At 40.1% G+C, this 17,672-nt stretch overlaps 1 long non-coding RNA gene across 1 annotated transcript in view; it reads left to right on the top strand.

Moving 5' to 3' along the window:
• LOC112668964 (uncharacterized) overlaps window positions 1-17,672 on the top strand; it is an 85,775-nt gene that overhangs the window by 8,775 nt on the left and 59,328 nt on the right. The window contains exon 2 of the long non-coding RNA XR_004803131.2: window positions 2,580-2,720. This is a non-coding gene — a long non-coding RNA (uncharacterized LOC112668964). The remainder of the gene's footprint in view (window positions 1-2,579; window positions 2,721-17,672) is intronic.

The raw sequence follows: 17,672 nt of genomic DNA, 5'->3' as shown, positions 1-17,672 counted from the left end.
CCAGAATCCCCATTAGGCTGCTGTATCAGCATTATGTGAAAAGCCCATTCCAGACAGGTGGAGTTATGAAATCTGCAATGTGCTGCTCTGGCTGTAGCCACTGCTCCTAGTGTGACTATCTCTGCTCATTCATTCATTTCTCCTCTGGGAACTGGCAGTCTCTATCACTGTGTTACCAGGCAACCAAAACAGCACCTGCACAGGAGGTGAGCAAACCAATCAAGACAGTCAGGGGAGGAGCTTTACCTGGTTGGTCTGTGATTGGAAAGAGAGCTCTCCAGGTTCACTCAGGACTATGGCTGCTAGAATCAGCAAAAGAGCTGAAGGAAAAAAAAAAAAAAAAGAGCTGAAGGGAACTCAAGAAATTCAAAACCTCTCATTTTAGATAACTAAATGGGGACCTGGTTGTGAGGAAATGAAGTCTTCAAGGTCACACAGCAACTCAAAGGCAGAATCAGGAGGACAAGTCAGATCTGATCCCTAACTGAGTGTCCCATTCCTTGTACTTCACTGCTATCATTTAAAAAAATCATGTGGGGAGGGGGAGGGCATCATCTATGTTAGTTTCTCTGCTTGGTGGTGTGGGGGATGCAGAAAGCATGTAAACCATTCCTTATTCAGTCATCTAATCATTATTTGTTATGCTTCCATATTTGGGGCAGTATAGCATGGTGGTCAAGGGCACAGGTCCCTATGGTCAGATGGAGCACAAAAAAAAAACAGTTTAGGCACTTACCATTTATGGAAGAATTCAGGTTACTTAACCTTTCTGTGCTTTACATTTTCTCAAATAAAATGGTGCTAAGGATGAGATAAAAGAAACAACCTATTGTGTTGTTGTTATGCCAGTCCAAAGGAAGGTTCCATCAATGTTTGTCATCCTTGGCAGTAACATGTGGGGCACTTGAGCTTGGATTCTGGAACCAGGCTGCCTGAGTTCAAGTCATGGCTCTACCTTGCATTCATTACATGATCATTGCTAAGTTACTTAAAATTTGTATGTTTTAGTTTACTTATCTGTAAATGAGTATGATAATAGAATATCATAGTTTCATTATGGAGCTAAATTAATTTAATATAAACAAAGGATTTAGAATAGTTTCTGGCGCATTATAAGTGCTCTGTAAATTTTAGATAATATGTTTCATCAACAAATATTTATTGAGTTCTTACGATGTACCAGGTACTGTCCTAGGAGCTGAGAGATATAAAAATGAACAAAATACACAAGTCTCTCTCAACCTTCATAGAACTATGGTTATCATTACAATCATAATCATGTATGTTTACTTCCTGATTCCTGAAGATTATAGGCAGGGGCAAGCGTTTGGGTCACAGTTGTATTATCTGTGCCTGGCACAAGGCCTGACAAGTAGTATATATTCAGTAAATATTTGTTTAATGAATACCAGGCACTATACTAGATATAGGACGGTGATTCTCAATGAGGGATGGTTTTGTTCTCCCAGGAAATATCAGACAGTGTCTGGAGATTCTGTGGTTCTTGCATCTTGGGGGAAGGGGGATCAGGTACTGGTAGCACTACTGGCATCTGGTGGGTAAAAGCCAGGGATGCTGCTAAACATCCTACCATGCACAGGCCAGCCTCTCACAACAAAGACTCATCTAGCCCCAATGTCAAGTGTGCCAAGGTTGAGAAACTCCAGTATAGCAGAGCAGAGATAAAGCCTCATAAAGACTCCTTCCCTCCAAAACCTCATGGTCTAGCGGGACCACAATAATACAGCACACTGCTCTGTGGGAATTGTGACAGAGCATTCTGAGCACATACAGAAGAAGCACCTGAACAGCAAAAGCTTCTGGTGGAGCTGATGTCTGAACTGATTTTTCAAGGACATGTATCATCTTCAGGCAAATTCCATGTGTGTTGGAGGATGTTTCAGGGCTTGAAGAGTGTGTGTGTGTGTGTGTGTGTGTGTGTGTGTGTGTGTGTGTGTGTGTGTTGGGGGGCAGACAATGTGAGCAAAGGCTTGGAAACAAGGAGTTTGGTTTTGTTAAAATACAAGAAGCACGGGCAGCCTGGGTGGCTCAGCGGTTTAGCACTGCCTTCAGCCCAGGGCGTGATCCTGGAGTCCCGGGATCAAGTCCCACGTTGGGCTCCCTGCATGGAGCCTGCTTCTCCCTCTGCCTGTGTCTCTGCCTCTCTCTCTGTGTGTGTCTCTCATGAATAAATAAATAAAATCTTTTAAAAAAATACAAGAAGCAGAGTGGGGAGCAGAGGCTTGGGCAGGAGATTATGGGGGACCCTATGATGCTTAATGTGAATGTTGGGCATGTTGTGGCCAGCAAGAATTTTCTAAAGTCTGTTCTCTAAGCACCGGTTATTTAAGATGTGCCCCAAAAGGGTCACAATCAAATAAGAATGAGAATGTGCTGAATACTACTCCTTTCCCCCATTTTATACTTACCTCCCCCCCTTTACCTTTTGGAGATTTAAAAGGCTCATTAGTATTCTACAGTTTCTGAAAAATCCTGCATTAAACAAACTTGATTCATTTTGTTTCATTTATCCCAGTCTTCCACAGTTATCTGACCATGGAAACTTCTTTCTTTTCTAGACATCTATCTTCATGGAGTCTACAGACCCTCTTTGGGATGAGGGATCATAGGAGAACTATTGACTCTTTTTAAGCAATATCATAGCTGGATTCGTGTTTTAGGATAATCTCCCTGGCTCCTGTGTGGGGTGGATTCAGAAGGTAGGAAATATCTATGTATATTGTTTAAACGCTTATCATGTTAATGTAACTTATTAATCCCTAGGCTATCTCCCGCACTAGACTCAATATAGGGAGCATACTTATTAATCACTGTGTCCTAGTGCCTAGCTCAGTTTGGTAGAAAGTAAGCACTTACTGCATTTTTTTAAATGAATGGCTATAGTTTTTGGCACTATGCTAGATAGACACTGAGGCTGAGCAAGTCAGATGCAGTTCCTGTTCTCATGCAGTTAGCAGACTAGTGATCATGAGTAGCCACTTTATACATGTTTATGCACTGACTAAATGAATATTATAAATAAGAGAGAGAGTGTCAAAGAACACAATTGGGGTGGGGTCTGGAAGTCTGTATTTTGAACTAGTTCCTTGACTACTTCTGATGTCCAGAAGCTGGTATTTGGGAATCACTGTGCTGTCAATCACAGATGATGTGTCTTCAATTGGCCACCTGATGTCAGGTGTGTGTGTCACAGCCCCAACTTTCATATACTGGCTCTTCTTGACTCTTGCCACTTGGGACCTTGAAGCCCCTGGTCTCACTGCACCTGAGCCACCAGCCCACTTTCCTGATCCTGTTAGAATCCTCTGAACTGAGCTTGGAGCACTGTGGGTACTATATAGCACAAATCCTAATGGGAACCATATCTACTTGACACTGGTGAGATGTTTGCTTCTTGTTCCCACCTCTCAGCACCTCCTCCCAAAACACTCATGACTCCCTCATGCATTTCTGAGTTTACAAGATTGTCTCTCAAGAACTGCTTGAAGACAGCTATGTGGTAAAGCCCATTTATGTTTTGATGTAGATTTTGTACACATTAAATCTCTGTTTTGTGTTTGGTGTGAAACTAAAAAGAAGGAAAAGGGGGTTGAGGGAGGAGAAAAAGGAGGAGGAGGGAAAGAGAGAGAAGGAGGAAGAGAAGAAGATTGCATGGTCATTTAAGAGAGGTTATGAGACTCTTCTTCATCTTGTCCTGAAGAGAGTTTACTATGGAAATGAAAAAAAGCCCCTAATTAACTAGCTTGTGACAAATGGAATCATTGCATTAATGGTCTGGTTAGAAAAAGAATAGTTGTGACTGCCTCAACTGGCAGTTCTGAAATTCTGGTGTGCGAATAAGCTTCACCAGAATTATGTGAGAAGCTTATGAAAGAGTCATGCCCAGGCCTCATCTGAGATCTTCTGAATCAGAGTCTCCACAGATAAGGTGCAGGAATGTGTGTTTCTAAAGATAGTCCATGGAGATTCTGATGTGTAGCCCAACTGGCAGGTGTGGGCTAACATTTAGTGGGTGATGAGCCAATTCCCAGCCTGGCACAACCTCATCTTCTCTGTAAGCCAACTCTGATTCTCTCTGTCCCGGGTCTAAGTCCCAGCCCAGTGCCACCCGCCGCAGACTACATTCATAGCCCCAGATCCTCTGCTTATGCCAGTGAAGGCTGTTTACAGTCCTGGCTGTCAAACACTGGTCTCAGAAACCCCAGGGCTTGTTCCTATTCCAGCTGCACTCCCTGTGAGTCCCCAGCACAGTCATTTCTGAGCAATTTTTCTTGCAGCTGTCTCAAGGGATATACATTTCCTATTCTTAGAGTTGTTAATTTCCCTGATGATGTGCACATAATGTCAGTCCCATCCAATTTAAACAGGTCATCTTTTGACTGACTTTTCTTCCCCATAGGGGTTAGAAGTGATAGTGAAATTCCTCCTGCTTCTGCTCAAGAAAAGACTGATTTTGTTTTATTCTCTTTAAACTTTATTCTCAAAGTTTAAATAAAACTTGATATTTTCTCATTTGCCTTCACCAACCATTCCTTTTGCCTTTAATGGAATATAGGGGCTTGTGTGTCCCAATCCATGTCTTTAGTGAATGGGAGTGAAGTTCTAGACTTTAGTGTGCACATCCATAACCCTGATTACTGGACCCCGCATCAGTCTCTAAATAAAGTAATATTTATAAAAGTCTAATCCTGGGGCCCTGGGTGGCTTAGGCATCTGCCTTCAGCTTAGGTCATGATCTCTAGGTCCTGGGATTGAGCCCCACATCAACTTCCTGCTCAACAGGGAGTCTGCTTCTCTCTCCCTCTGTCTCTCTGTCTCTCTCTCTCTCTCTCTCTCTCTCTCTCCTTCTGCCCCACCCCACCACTCATTCTCTCTCTCAAATAAATAAATAAAATCTTTTTTAAAAAAGTCTAATCTAGCAGTCAAAAGGAATTTTAAATTATACTTAGCCCTCTTGAAAACCAATAATAGAAAGAAAAGGAAAAAAAGAAAAGAAAAGAAAAGAAAACCAGTAATAGGAGTCCATTTTACAACCTAGAACAACTCTCTAAAATCCTCTCCATTCTATCCCACCCCATGGGTGTTACAGAACCCATCCTAATGAAATCCCTCAGACCTCAACACCTAACCCCTACAGCTTTTACTGTTTTCTTTTCTTTTCCTTTCTTTTGGATCTCTAGACCTGTCTCTCTTTTCACATTCTTTCTGTTCTTCTGAACTTGTGTCACAAAACCGTAGTAACTGGAATAGCAAACCAAACGCTACCGATTGCTGAACAAATAAGAAAAATTGTTTAATGGGGGTGACATAGAGCATATGGAGGCTGGAAACATGGACACACTAATAAATCTTGTATCCTTCATGTATGTGTTTGGGGGTATCATCTATACTACAGATCACAGTTCTGTAGACAACCACTATAATAGTATTCCTATGGTATTCCTATAATCCTCCCACAGTAGCATGAGGGTGTTCAGACCCCTCATCATGCCTAACTAGAGGCGTCCTTCCTGCATCTCTCTCCCCTTCTCATCTTAAGCTCTTCCAGATCCTCTGCTCATTCTAGTGATTACTATTATATTTCTATGTCCTGGATTCATGTCAACAGGAAGGCATGACAAGTTGGCTGAATCAACAGAGGTCTAGGTTAGTATTTGTAAATGTTAGGAAAAGAGCACAAAGCTTGGTTTCATGCCTTCTTCTTCACTTTTCTTTATAGCTTGGTCTCCTGCTCCTTCACTCAGACCCCCTCCACTTCTCCTTTACTTCCATTGAATTCACTTCTTCATACATCATTGTGATTTAGAATAAAATATCTTTGAAGCAATAGCCCTCATAATCATGATCACAATTATCATCAACTGAGCAAAGAATGGCCTTAAGAAAAATTAAAAAATGAAAAATAAGATATGGTTTCATAATAAGCAGATCTACAAAGGATAAAAGATTCTCTGGCTTTAGTCTCCTGTCTGGGAAATAAGTAAAGAGGGTACCTGTCCGAAGGTCCTGAACTACTTTATGTTTGGTTGGCATGTTCTCTATATTGTGACATTTACTGAGTCCTTATTATGTATCAGATACCATTTTAAGTGCTTTATACCTATTAACATTCTTAATCTCATAACATCCTCATGAGAGGGTTATTGATATTATCCCTTTTTACTGATGAGTAAATGCAGGCTCAGAGAAATTAAGGAACTTGCCCAAAGTTACTCAGTTTGTAAGTGGTAGCACCAGAATTTAAGCCAATCACTGTTAGAGCCTGCACTATTAACTACCTTTTTAATCCAAGTAACTAGCTGGATTCTTTTTATCATTATTATTATCTTAAAGATTTTATTTTTAAGTAATGTCTGTACCCAATGCAGGGCTCAAACTCACAACCCTGAGCCAGCCAGGCACCTCCTAGCTAGATCTTTTACCAATATATGGTGGTAACTATATTCCAGTGAAATAATTATATTTTTTGTAGCCTGAAGAAGTAAAAGTTGGAGAAGAAGGGAGATATGGTAGCTAATCTGTGCTAGAGATGAGATTTAAGGAAGGTTCTTACTTCAAATCTCATGGCTTTTTTTTTTAAGGCTTTATTTATTTATTCATAAGAGGCAGAGGGAGAAGCAGGCTCCATGCAAGATCCCAATGCAGCACTCAATCCCAGAACTCCAGGATCATGCCCTGAGCCAAAGGCAGACATCCCACCACTGAGCCACCCAGGTGTCCCATTTCATGGCTTTTTAACATTTGAGTAGTTGAAGAAATTTCTTGGCAGTGACAAGGAAAGTCCTTCTTCCAGTCTTTAGGGGGATTTCCTTCATTCTTTTTCTTAAAAATCTGTATGTCAGCACCCTTAGATGAATCAGCCACCTGTGCCCCATTTCCTCTGCTTCTGCTTGCCACTGTTTTATACCATGTGGTAGCAAATTATCTCATTATTCCTCACAGTGCCCCAGTGAGGAATCACAAGTCAAATAGCCCTCATTACACAGAAGAGGTGACTGAGACCCAGAGGACTTCAGTAACTTTCCATGATTACATGCTAGTACTTGGATAATTGTTGAAAGTATCTCAGAGGAGAAAGATTTAGGGTGATCCTTATTTATATCAAAAGAGACTCCTTGAAGAGCTTTGCACTGATTATTATAATAAATATAGTCTTGAGTGATTAAATCTATAATTCTATATTCCTTCACAGGATCACATTCTTTTTCCTTTCAGGCTCTCATAGCTGCTTTAATGGAATGGGATTAGTGAAACACAGCAAATGGAAAGTTTTTCTTTCATGAGCTGTGGAACTGTCCACCTAAAATGTGTCTTCCAGACAAGATGATGTCATCCAGATTAGACATGTCCTTAGAAACTGATAACACACTTACTGGGAGTGAGTCACCTTCCTTTGGGACGTCAGAATTAGGCAGCATCAAATCTAATAAACATTGATAGGCCGGAAAGAATTCTAATGTACTGAATGATGTCAAAAAAAATGTAGTGTGTAAGGCAGAGTCAGTAGTAACTTGGATCTGTTTCTCCTCTAATGAACCTTGAAACTTCTTTCCACCCATGCTTTCAAATATATTAGGAAGTATATAGGGAATATGAAATAATAGATAACATTATTAGGAAATGAATCTTTCTGAGTGAATAAGGATTCTTCTGGAGCTTAAACCAGAGTATTTGACTTCTTCCTCAATTCCTATTTAAGGAATTGTCACCGTATTCCACATCCATGTCACTGAATATATACAGTTCTGCTTGGTGATGACAGTGCACTGAGATTAATTGTAACTAGACTAGTCCTAGGAACTTAGTTCTTGGCTTCAGATGTATGGCCTTGTGGATGCGCATTTCCCTCTCTGTTCCAGGGACTTATGTGTTTGGTAATTTGTAGGATTCTTCCTAAGATCTTTCTGAATATTTAATGTGTGTGTGTGTCTGCATGTGTGTTCTGAAGTATCAAATCTTCATGAATTCTGAGAGAAAAAATTCATATATCTTCCTAATGCTAATAGGTTTTGTCTGCTGTCCCTGGTGCTGAATTGTACAAGACATTAATGAATACTTTCAAAGGTGGATACTTTAAGCTGGTAGGGGAAAGGTAAAAGAAACAAAACCAAATGTTTAGACTTCATAAAGAGCTATAGACCTGGAAAATAGTATTTATCCCTATGAACAAAATGAACATAGACAAGCTTAAAAGAAACAGTACATGTATAAAAGTATGTATTATATATATTAATATATATTAATACATATAGAAGTATGTATTAAACATATTAAATATGTGGGAGAGAGACCCTGTGTCTCTCTTTGTTTAGTAACATATCTCAGAGTAGATTGGTACTTAGTGCCGGGTAGATTCTCAATAAATATTTTTTGAGTGGATGGTGAATACATTCAGGCATAGTGCTCAAAAGAAGTGAATATACATTTAACACTTAAAAATGAGACCTCTAAAATCAGACTGTCAGGGTTCACACCCTGGTGTGCTACTCACTATCTGTGTGACCCTGGATAAGTCATTTCACCTCTACCTGGTAAGACTACCTCAAAGGTTACTATGAAGATCAAAAGAGTTAATATACAAAAACTACTCAGAACTGAACCTGTAACATTGAAAGTGCTATGCATTATTGTTATTATACTTTTTCTTTCCATGCCTTTTGTTAAGGATATTTATGAAAAAGATAGTCAAGACACATAATAATGATTAAAATTTATTGGGAGATTATTATGTAAGTGACATATTAATTTACTAATTCCTTGCAACAGTATCACGATCTAGGCGCTACTATTATCTCCATTATTTTTTTAAGATTTTATTTACTTATACATGGGAGACACAGAGAGAGGCAGAGACATAGGCAGAGGGAGAAGCAGGCTCCCTGCAGGGAGCCCAATGCAGGACTCAATCCTGGGACCCCAGGATCATGCCCTGAGCCAAAGGCAGATGCTCAACCACTGAGCCACCCAGGCATCCCTATTATCTCCATCATAAAGTGAGGAACCTCATAGACAAAGTTACCTCATAGGCCTTGGTAACTTTCCCAGGGCCACATAGCGGTTTTAAAACTGAGATTTGGGGGTGCCTGGATAGTTCAGTCATTTAAGTGTCTGACTCTTGGTTTTGGTTCAGGTCATGAGATTAAGCCCCACATTGGTCTCTATACTTACATGGAGTCTGCTTGAGTTTCTCTTCCTCTGTCCCTCCCCCTGCTCACTCTCTCTCTCTCTAAAATAAATAAATAAATAATTCTTTAAAAAATAAAACTAAGACTTGAACCTAGGCTATCTAGATCCAAAATCTGGACCCTTAAACACAACACTTTACTATTTCTCAATATTTTTGATTCCCCAAGTTGGTAACATGGAAAGCAGTCTGGGTCTGGAAGGAGCATTGTCTATAGATGATCAAGTGGTAGCTCAAGGGGGATTTTTACATTGAAAATCTTCCTTCAATATTGAGGTATAATAGCCTCACAGAAAACATGATGAATTTCCAATATTTCTGCCTTTTTACTTGAGGGAATAGGAAAAGAAGCAGTATTTTTTCTATTCCTTTTCCAGTAAGCACAATTAGCATGTAGGTCCTAAACATATGCTATATTTTTTAAAAGATTTTATTTATTTATTCTGGAGAGACACAGAGAGAGGCAGAGACATAGGCAGAGGGAGAAGCAGGTTCCTCCCAGGGATCGTGATGCGGGACTTGATCCCAGAATCCTAGGATCACAACCTGAGCTGAAGGAAGACGCTCAACCACTGAGCGACCCAGGCATCCCAACATACACTATATTTTATCTACTAATCTTGACACAGAGATTAGAACATGTTATGCTTTTTAGTTTACTGTCTCACATCTAATCCAGATATTAAAATAATTTTTATGATCTGTTCTGAGTTTATTGGGTTAATAGTCTAACCCTGAGTACTGAACATTCTTCACCTCAAATTCCACTTGCACACTGAATATAACAGATTGTAGTTCATGTCTAATCAGGCTGGATGTGCTTATACACCATTGTTTTGCATCCATTTCTTTTCAAAACTAGGCTTCTTTTCAGAGATATCTGAATTGCATGTACTATTTTCAATTTGCAGTAAGAGACTGGCATATAAAAGAAATAATGAAAGCTACATTATTATGGTCCCAGAAGATAACTGGTAATGATATAATCAATTTTCTCAGGGTTATTTCTTTCTCCCCATTTTTCACTGCTCAACCTCCATCCATCTGAATGGAAAAATGTTAAGCATGCGCTGATTGCTGTTGGGCAAGCACTAAATTACGAGAGTACAGCAGCTTTACAGATAGATTGGCTTACATCTCTCAGTCTGCCAAGTTGTCATCATTTAGCCTTATTCGTCTGAGCTATTTTCTCATTAGTCAGTGATAGGCATAGCTATAATGCACCTTCAGTGTGAAATGTTCCAGGATGCTCAGGCGGGAGGAGCTAACATTGAGCACTACATTCATTAACTTATTATGTTCCAGGACACAGGCTAAGTTCTTTGCTACCTTATTTCATTTAATCCATCCAGTGACCCATGGAGGTTTGTAGTGTTATTATTACCACTGTATAGACATACAAACTGAGCCACAAAAAAATAAAATAAAAATTCCCATGGTCATTCTTGTGAGTTATGAAAATTAATGGCTGGTAGTTGAAGCTCAACAGTCAGATTCCAGAGTCTATATACTCTGTGTTGCTATGTCTACCATCTTCTATGTACTCATGGTTTTCAATTTTTTGCACAGCGATTCATTGACAATAAATTAACCTTTATTTTATGCCAGGGACTGTGCCAGATACAAGGATGCTAAAATTATTAAGATGTAGTTTCTGTACTCATGGCTTAGTGTGAAATTTGTTGTAATAAAGGCAGAGAGGGTCACAGAAGAAAAAGTGACAGCTTCAAAGGGGAGGATGGGAGAAGTCAGGGTAAGCTCCACAGTGAGATGATTCTGGATGTAAGTTTTAAAAATTCAGAGCACACAGCACAGGCAAAGGCAGGGAAGTGTGAGACAGATGAGAGTACCTCATGGTGATTGGAAGCACAGATCCAGGAACCCAACTGCTTGGATTTGAATCCTGGCTCTACCTCGTAACCAGTGGCAACCTCCTTAGCTTATTTGTCCCTCAGTTTCTCATCCATACAATGAGGATGGTAAAACTAATAACTCCCTGATAGTGCAGTGAGGATTAAATGGGTTAAGGTCTACAAATAACTTGAAGCAGGGCCTGGCATTTTTCTTAAAAGCACCCCACAGTAGCTAGTTATCACTCTTATAACCCACAACCCTTATTACTTTATTAATTCCTTATTGTTATATTAAAGATCATATGGACTAGACTGGACCACACACTATCATCTTCTTTCAGGCTTGTCCCAGCTTTCCAGAAGCATCAACACAGTTACCAAACTCAGTTTCTTCACAAAATAGATTGACAAGAAGTGACCTTCTCCTTTCAAAAATTCAACTGTCTCTTCTGCTGAGAATATCCCAGCCAACTAGTGCTGCTTAGAAATTTCCCCTCAAGGCACAGTTTCACTCTGGACCCCAAGGAAAAAAGGAAAGGAAATGATGAGAAGGATGCTCTGCTGAGGGAGAAAACCACGGCAATGGGTCACTGCTCTTCTCCCCAAACTGAAATCATTGGCTAGGGTGACCCTGCTCTTGCATGTGCTCAGAACTTGTCTTCAGGAGCAATCATCCTTCCAGGGTTGGGATTCTTAGAACCAGAGGCACCTGGCAGGTGTGGGTAAGACTTCTGCCTATCCTTTCCCTTCTCCCTCTCAAGTGTTCTTTTGTAGATTGTGGAATAACAAAATGTAGTGATAATCACATCATAATCCTAGTCAGAAAACCTGAGTTCCAGTCCTAGGTTCAACCTTAACTGAGTAATAATAATAATAACTACTTATGTAGTACTTACCACGTGCCAAACACTGTTCTAGACATGATACTTTCATCAACTCATTTAATCCTCATAAGAGCTCAGTGATTTGGGGGATATATATATAGCTAAGCTAGGTTAAGCTACAATAACAAATAAATCCCAGTGGTTTGTTTCTAACTCATGCTTTATGTTCTTGGTAGGTTCCACATTATGTTTACCCCAGGACCAGGGCTAATAAAAAAATATCTATCTGGAATGTTTCACATTTCATGGCAGGGAAAAGAAAAGGACAGATCACACATGAGCTCTTAAAAACTTCCATATAGAAATGACACAGTTGCTCAAGTCCTAACTTCAAGTGGCCATGGAAGAAATTTCTTACTATGTGCCTGAAAGAAGAGAACCAGAATGTTGATGAACAGCTCTAAGGCTACCATAATACACTATTATTATCAGCATTTTACAGATGAGAAAACTGAAGAACAGAGAGGTTAAGTGAGTTGCCCAAAATTACCTAGTTTTAATTTTTTTTATTTTTTATTTTTTTAATAAAATAATTTTTTATTGGTGTTCAATTTACCAACATACAGAATAACACCCAGTGCTCATCCCGTCAAGTGTCCCCCTCAGTGCCCATCACCCACTCACCCCCACCCCCCGCCCTCCTCCCCTTCCACCTCCCCTAGTTCGTTTCCCAGAGTTAGGAGTCTTTATGTTCTGTCTCCCTTTCTGATATTTCCCACACATTTCTTCTCCCTTCCCTTATATTCCCTTTCACTATTATTTATATTCCCCAAATGAATGAGAACATACACTGTTTGTCCTTCTCCGATTGACTTACTTCACTCAGCATAATACCCTCCAGTTCCATCCACGTTGAAGCAAATGGTGGGTATTTGTCGTTTCTAATGGCTGAGGAATATTCCATTGTATACATAAACCACATCTTCTTTATCCATTCATCTTTCGATGGACACCGAGGCTCCTTCCCCAGTTTGGCTATTGTGGACATTGCTGCTATAAACATCGGGGTGCAGGTGTCCCGGCGTTTCATTGCATCTGAATCTTTGGGGTAAATCCCCAACAGTGCAATTGCTGGGTCGTAGGGTTTTTAAATGGCAAAGCTGGGATTTCAACTCTAGTGGTCAGCTCTAGAGACTGCTCCTATTAACTATGCATAGACCTTTTCCAAGGCACTGAATCTGTCTAAATTTGTTTCTTCATCTGGAAAAATGGGGAAAAAAGATTTCTTCTATATCACAAGGATACACTCAAAAGTCATCCATCCATCCATCCATCCGTCCAGGTATCCATCCATCCATTCTTGCAGTAATTGGCATGCCTACTATGTGCCAATTATTGTTCTAATTGCTGTGATTCAGTGAATAAGACTAAGTTCCTGTGCTTGTGAAGGGTACATTCCTCTACACCCTCTGAGGCATTGGGTAAAGAATAAAATAAAAAAGGGAGTGAATCAATAAACAAGGTAAGGATAAAGGCTTTGAAGCCAATAAAACACAATGATACTGATATGGTCTGGATTATGTCCCCCTAAAATTCATGTATTGAAGCCCTAACCCTCAATGTGATAGTATTTGGTGTTGGGGCCTTTGGGAAATAATTAGGGTTAGATGAGGTCATGAGGCTGGGTTCCTCATGGTGGGATTAGTGGCTTTACAAAAAGAGAAAAAGAGTGATTACTCTTCACCATGTGAGGACACAGTGAGAAGGTAGCCATCAGCAACCCATGAGTTCTTACCAGAAACTGAATCATCCAGCACCCTGATCTTGTACTTCTCAGCTTCTGGAACTGTGAGAAATAAGTGTCTTTCATTTAAACCCCCCAGTCTATGCAGCAGTCTATATCCTTCCTGCATAGACTAATGATACATATGATAGAATGGGACAGGGTGGGGAGTTCTTTAGATTGGGAGATCAGGGAAGGACCATCTCAAGCAGTAATATTTGAGCTGAGTTATCATGTGAACATCTAGGGAGCAGAGAGAATTGCAAGCAAAAGACTCTGAGGTAGGAATGAGTGTGGCATGCTTGAAGAACAGAGAAAGGGTTAGAATAGCTTGAGTATAATGAATGAGGAGGAAAATTGTAGGTAATGAAGGTGCAGAGAGAGGCAGAAACCAGACCATAGAAGAAAGATATGGACCAGTGACTTTACACTATGTTTTGGGGTAAAAACCCCCTTGGGAATCTGCTGAAAACCACAGACGTGCTCACCAGAAAAGACAAAACTCATAGAACATTTTACATATAATATCAGGAGTTCTACAGCCCCCAGCTGTCATGTCCATCCAGGCCACAGGTTGGGAAGTTGTAGAAAATATAAAGATGTTTTGATGAGCACTGGGTGTTATATGCAAGGAACTGAATTCTACATCTGAAACTAATGATGTACTGTGTGTTGGCTAATTGAATTTAAATTTTTATCTTCTTTTTTTTAAAGATTATTTATTCATGAGAGACACAGAAAGGCAGAGGGAGAAGCAGACTCCCCCCGGGGAGCCTGACGTGGGACTTGATGGGACTTCAGGATCACGTCCTAAGCCAAAGGCAGATGCTCAACCACTGAGCCACCCAGGCATCCCTTGAATTTGAATTCTTAAAAAGACATTTTGAACAGTACATAGGGAAAGCGAAGGGAGAAAGAAACTGACATTGTTGGCAAGCTTTCTCTGTGCCACAAACTTTGCCAGTTGTGATAACTTATTTATTTAACACATTTTTCAAAGTCTTATTTTATAAATGATGAAACCAAGTATTGGGGAGGCTAAGCAATATACCGTAGGCTAAACAGGTAGTAAAGGAAAGACCAAGAATTTGAATCAAGGTTGGCTTCACTACAGAGATATTATTATTATCATTAGATGTAGGCTCCAGTTTCATTCTACCGAGGGTATTTTTACTATTAGGTGGAGGATCTGTATTTTCAACCAGCTGGGGCAGTATCCATTTCCTTTTCAACCGGCTCTAGTTGAATAGCAGAGCAGCTCAGATTCTGTTTCCATTTCTTTACTGTCACACTGATTATAACGTCAGTCTTTATTACTCCCAGCAGAGCAGTGAAATATAATCCCTACACCACTACCAATTAAGGCAGCACCAACTCTATCCACATATGTTGTCTCTGTGTGGAAGCCAGAAGACCTGCTCCAAGACTGTCCAGTGGTTTAGTATTCTGCTAAAAAAAAAAGTCATTTGCTGAGCATCATCTTTCTTAATTAGGAACCTAATGTATTACAGCCAACCCTTTGAATAAGAGGAGGATGGTGACCTAAAAAGGAATCATGACCATTCATTTCAAGATAATCACTTTGAAGCTGCTTGACAATAGATATTGATTTCTAGTGCCTGAAAAACCTCCTGAGAGAGGTTTCTGGTCTCATCAGCCTGAACAATCTATGCATCTTCTTATTCACTCACCACACAGGGCCAGGAAATAGTCTCTAATGTGATGAGCAAAGAAACTAACTTCTCTGAAAAGGCAAGGGCATGAGAATGATTGGAAGGGTCCTCCCAGACCAAAATGAAGGTGGAATAGTTGGTAACAGAAAAGCAAATCATTCACTCCATTTTCTTCCCTCTTACAGTCTTCTATTGAAGCTATTACTAGCTATCCTTTATAGAACACACTCTCAATATGTTATTTCCAATGTCAAAACACTGTTGCTTTTATTACCCATTTTACAGGGTGAAGAAATTGAGCTCAGCTATGTGAGTTTCTTTGCACAGTGTCACACAGCAAGTAAAAGCCTGAGCTGAGAGTTGAAACCTGACAATCCATGTCTAAAGTCTTTTTTCTTTCACTACACGAGGCTGCCTCATTTCTCTAGATATGCATTTTCCTCCCTTGACTTTTCCACTTGCTGTAGTTATTTTTTTTTTTTTTGCTGTAGTTAATTTTTTGAGCCAGTTAGGTCAGCATCATTCAGAAATAATAACGCCCTGTTGGTGGAATTTGGCTTCTTTAGTGTCTTATACAAGTATCTACAGAAGCAGTAGAGCTAGGTTGCAATATGACATGCTGCCAGTAGGTACCACCATCTTATCTAATGTGCTATATATTCAAAACTGTTTAAGGAATACCTACTGTTTGAAAGGCTCTGTTATAGGTGCTAGGGAAACAGTCATGAACAAGACAGAATCTCTCTGCCTCATGAAACTTACATTCCAAGGGGGAAACCTGAACCACAAACAAATATGTATTATAGCAGAGAGTGATCAGTGGAATAAGTAAACGCTGAAATATAAGGCTTCAGGCTCCAAAATATCAGCCATGTGAGTTAGAAATATGTTATATGAGAATAGTCTGAATCTACTAACATGAAACCAGCTGCCCAATAAGAGTTCATCTCTCGGGCAGCCCGGGTGGCTCAGCGGTTTAGCGCCACCTTCAGCCCAGGGCGGGATCCTGGAGACCCTGGATCAAGTCCCACGATGGAGCATGGAGCCTGCTTTTCCCTCTGCCTGTGTCTGTGCCACACCCCTCCATGAATAAATAAATAAAGTCTTAAAAAAAAAAAAAAGAGGGAGGTGCAGGGAAGCTTCCTGCGGCTGACGCTATTCAACCCCTCAGTGAAAATGAACAGCGTGCCCACTCCTCCCCAATGAAACAGATTAGGAAAGAAAAAAACCTATTGGAACTAGAGTTTACATAATTTACTGGCAAAGTGTACCATTCATCTGCAAAATAAGTTCCAATCCAAGCATGCTCTACTAGGCCCATGATGATCCAACAGACCTCTCTAGCCTGATCTCTGGCCATATTCTTCTCACATTTTACACCCTCAGAAGCCATATTGCTTTTCATTCCCCACATGAGTATACTATTTTACCCCTTCAGGCCTTGGCCTATAATAAATACTCCATTGGAAAGTCATTTTTATTTTTTTTCATTTATATAATCCTTAGTCCTCTTTTATTTTTTTTTAATTTATTCATGAGAGACACAGAGAGAGAGAGGCAGAGACATAAACGGAGGGAGAAGCAGGGTCCAGATCATGCCCTGAGCTGAAAGCAGACACTGAAGTGCTGAGCCACCCAGGCGTCCCCTTAGTCCTCTTTTAAATTTTTTTTTTTAATTTATTTATGATAGTCACAGAGAGAGAGAGAGAGAGAGAGAGGCAGAGACACAGGCAGAGGGAGAAGCAGGCTCCATGCACCGGGAGCCCGACGTGGGATTCGATCCCGGGTCTCCAGGATCGCGCCCTGGGCCAAAGGCAGGCGCCAAACCGCTGCGCCACCCAGGGATCCCCCCTTAGTCCTCTTTTAAAGGTCATATCCAGTTATCACCTCATCCAAGAAGTCTTCCTGATTTTCCTCAATCTAATTAGGTACTTTCCCTGTTACTTCTTCCACATCTTTTGGATTCTATCACTTAGCTTCCATATTGTTTTACCATGAGTTGTCTCTGTGCTTCATTTTCTTTTTAAGGGAAGGAACTAGGTCTTACCTCTATATCCTCTTTGCCTAATTCAGCATTTTCCAACAGAAATATAATGCAAGCCACATATGTAATTTAAAATTTACTAGGAGCCACATTAAAAAGTAAAAAGAAACAGATGAAATTCATTTTCATAATTGTTTTTCTTTACCCAATATATTCAAAACATTACCATTTCAACACATAATTGGTGTAGAAAATAATAAACGAGCTATTTCACATTCTGTTTATCACATTAAATCTTCAGAATCTGGTGAGTATTTTGTGCTTACAGCCATGTCAACACAGAAACTACA

This window comes from Canis lupus, chromosome 10 (assembly GCF_003254725.2).
Source record: "Canis lupus dingo isolate Sandy chromosome 10, ASM325472v2, whole genome shotgun sequence".
Taxonomy (NCBI): Eukaryota; Metazoa; Chordata; class Mammalia; order Carnivora; family Canidae; genus Canis; species Canis lupus.
The sequence above is the reverse complement of the archived record's forward strand: the minus strand, read 5'-3'. Positions and strand labels throughout refer to the sequence as shown.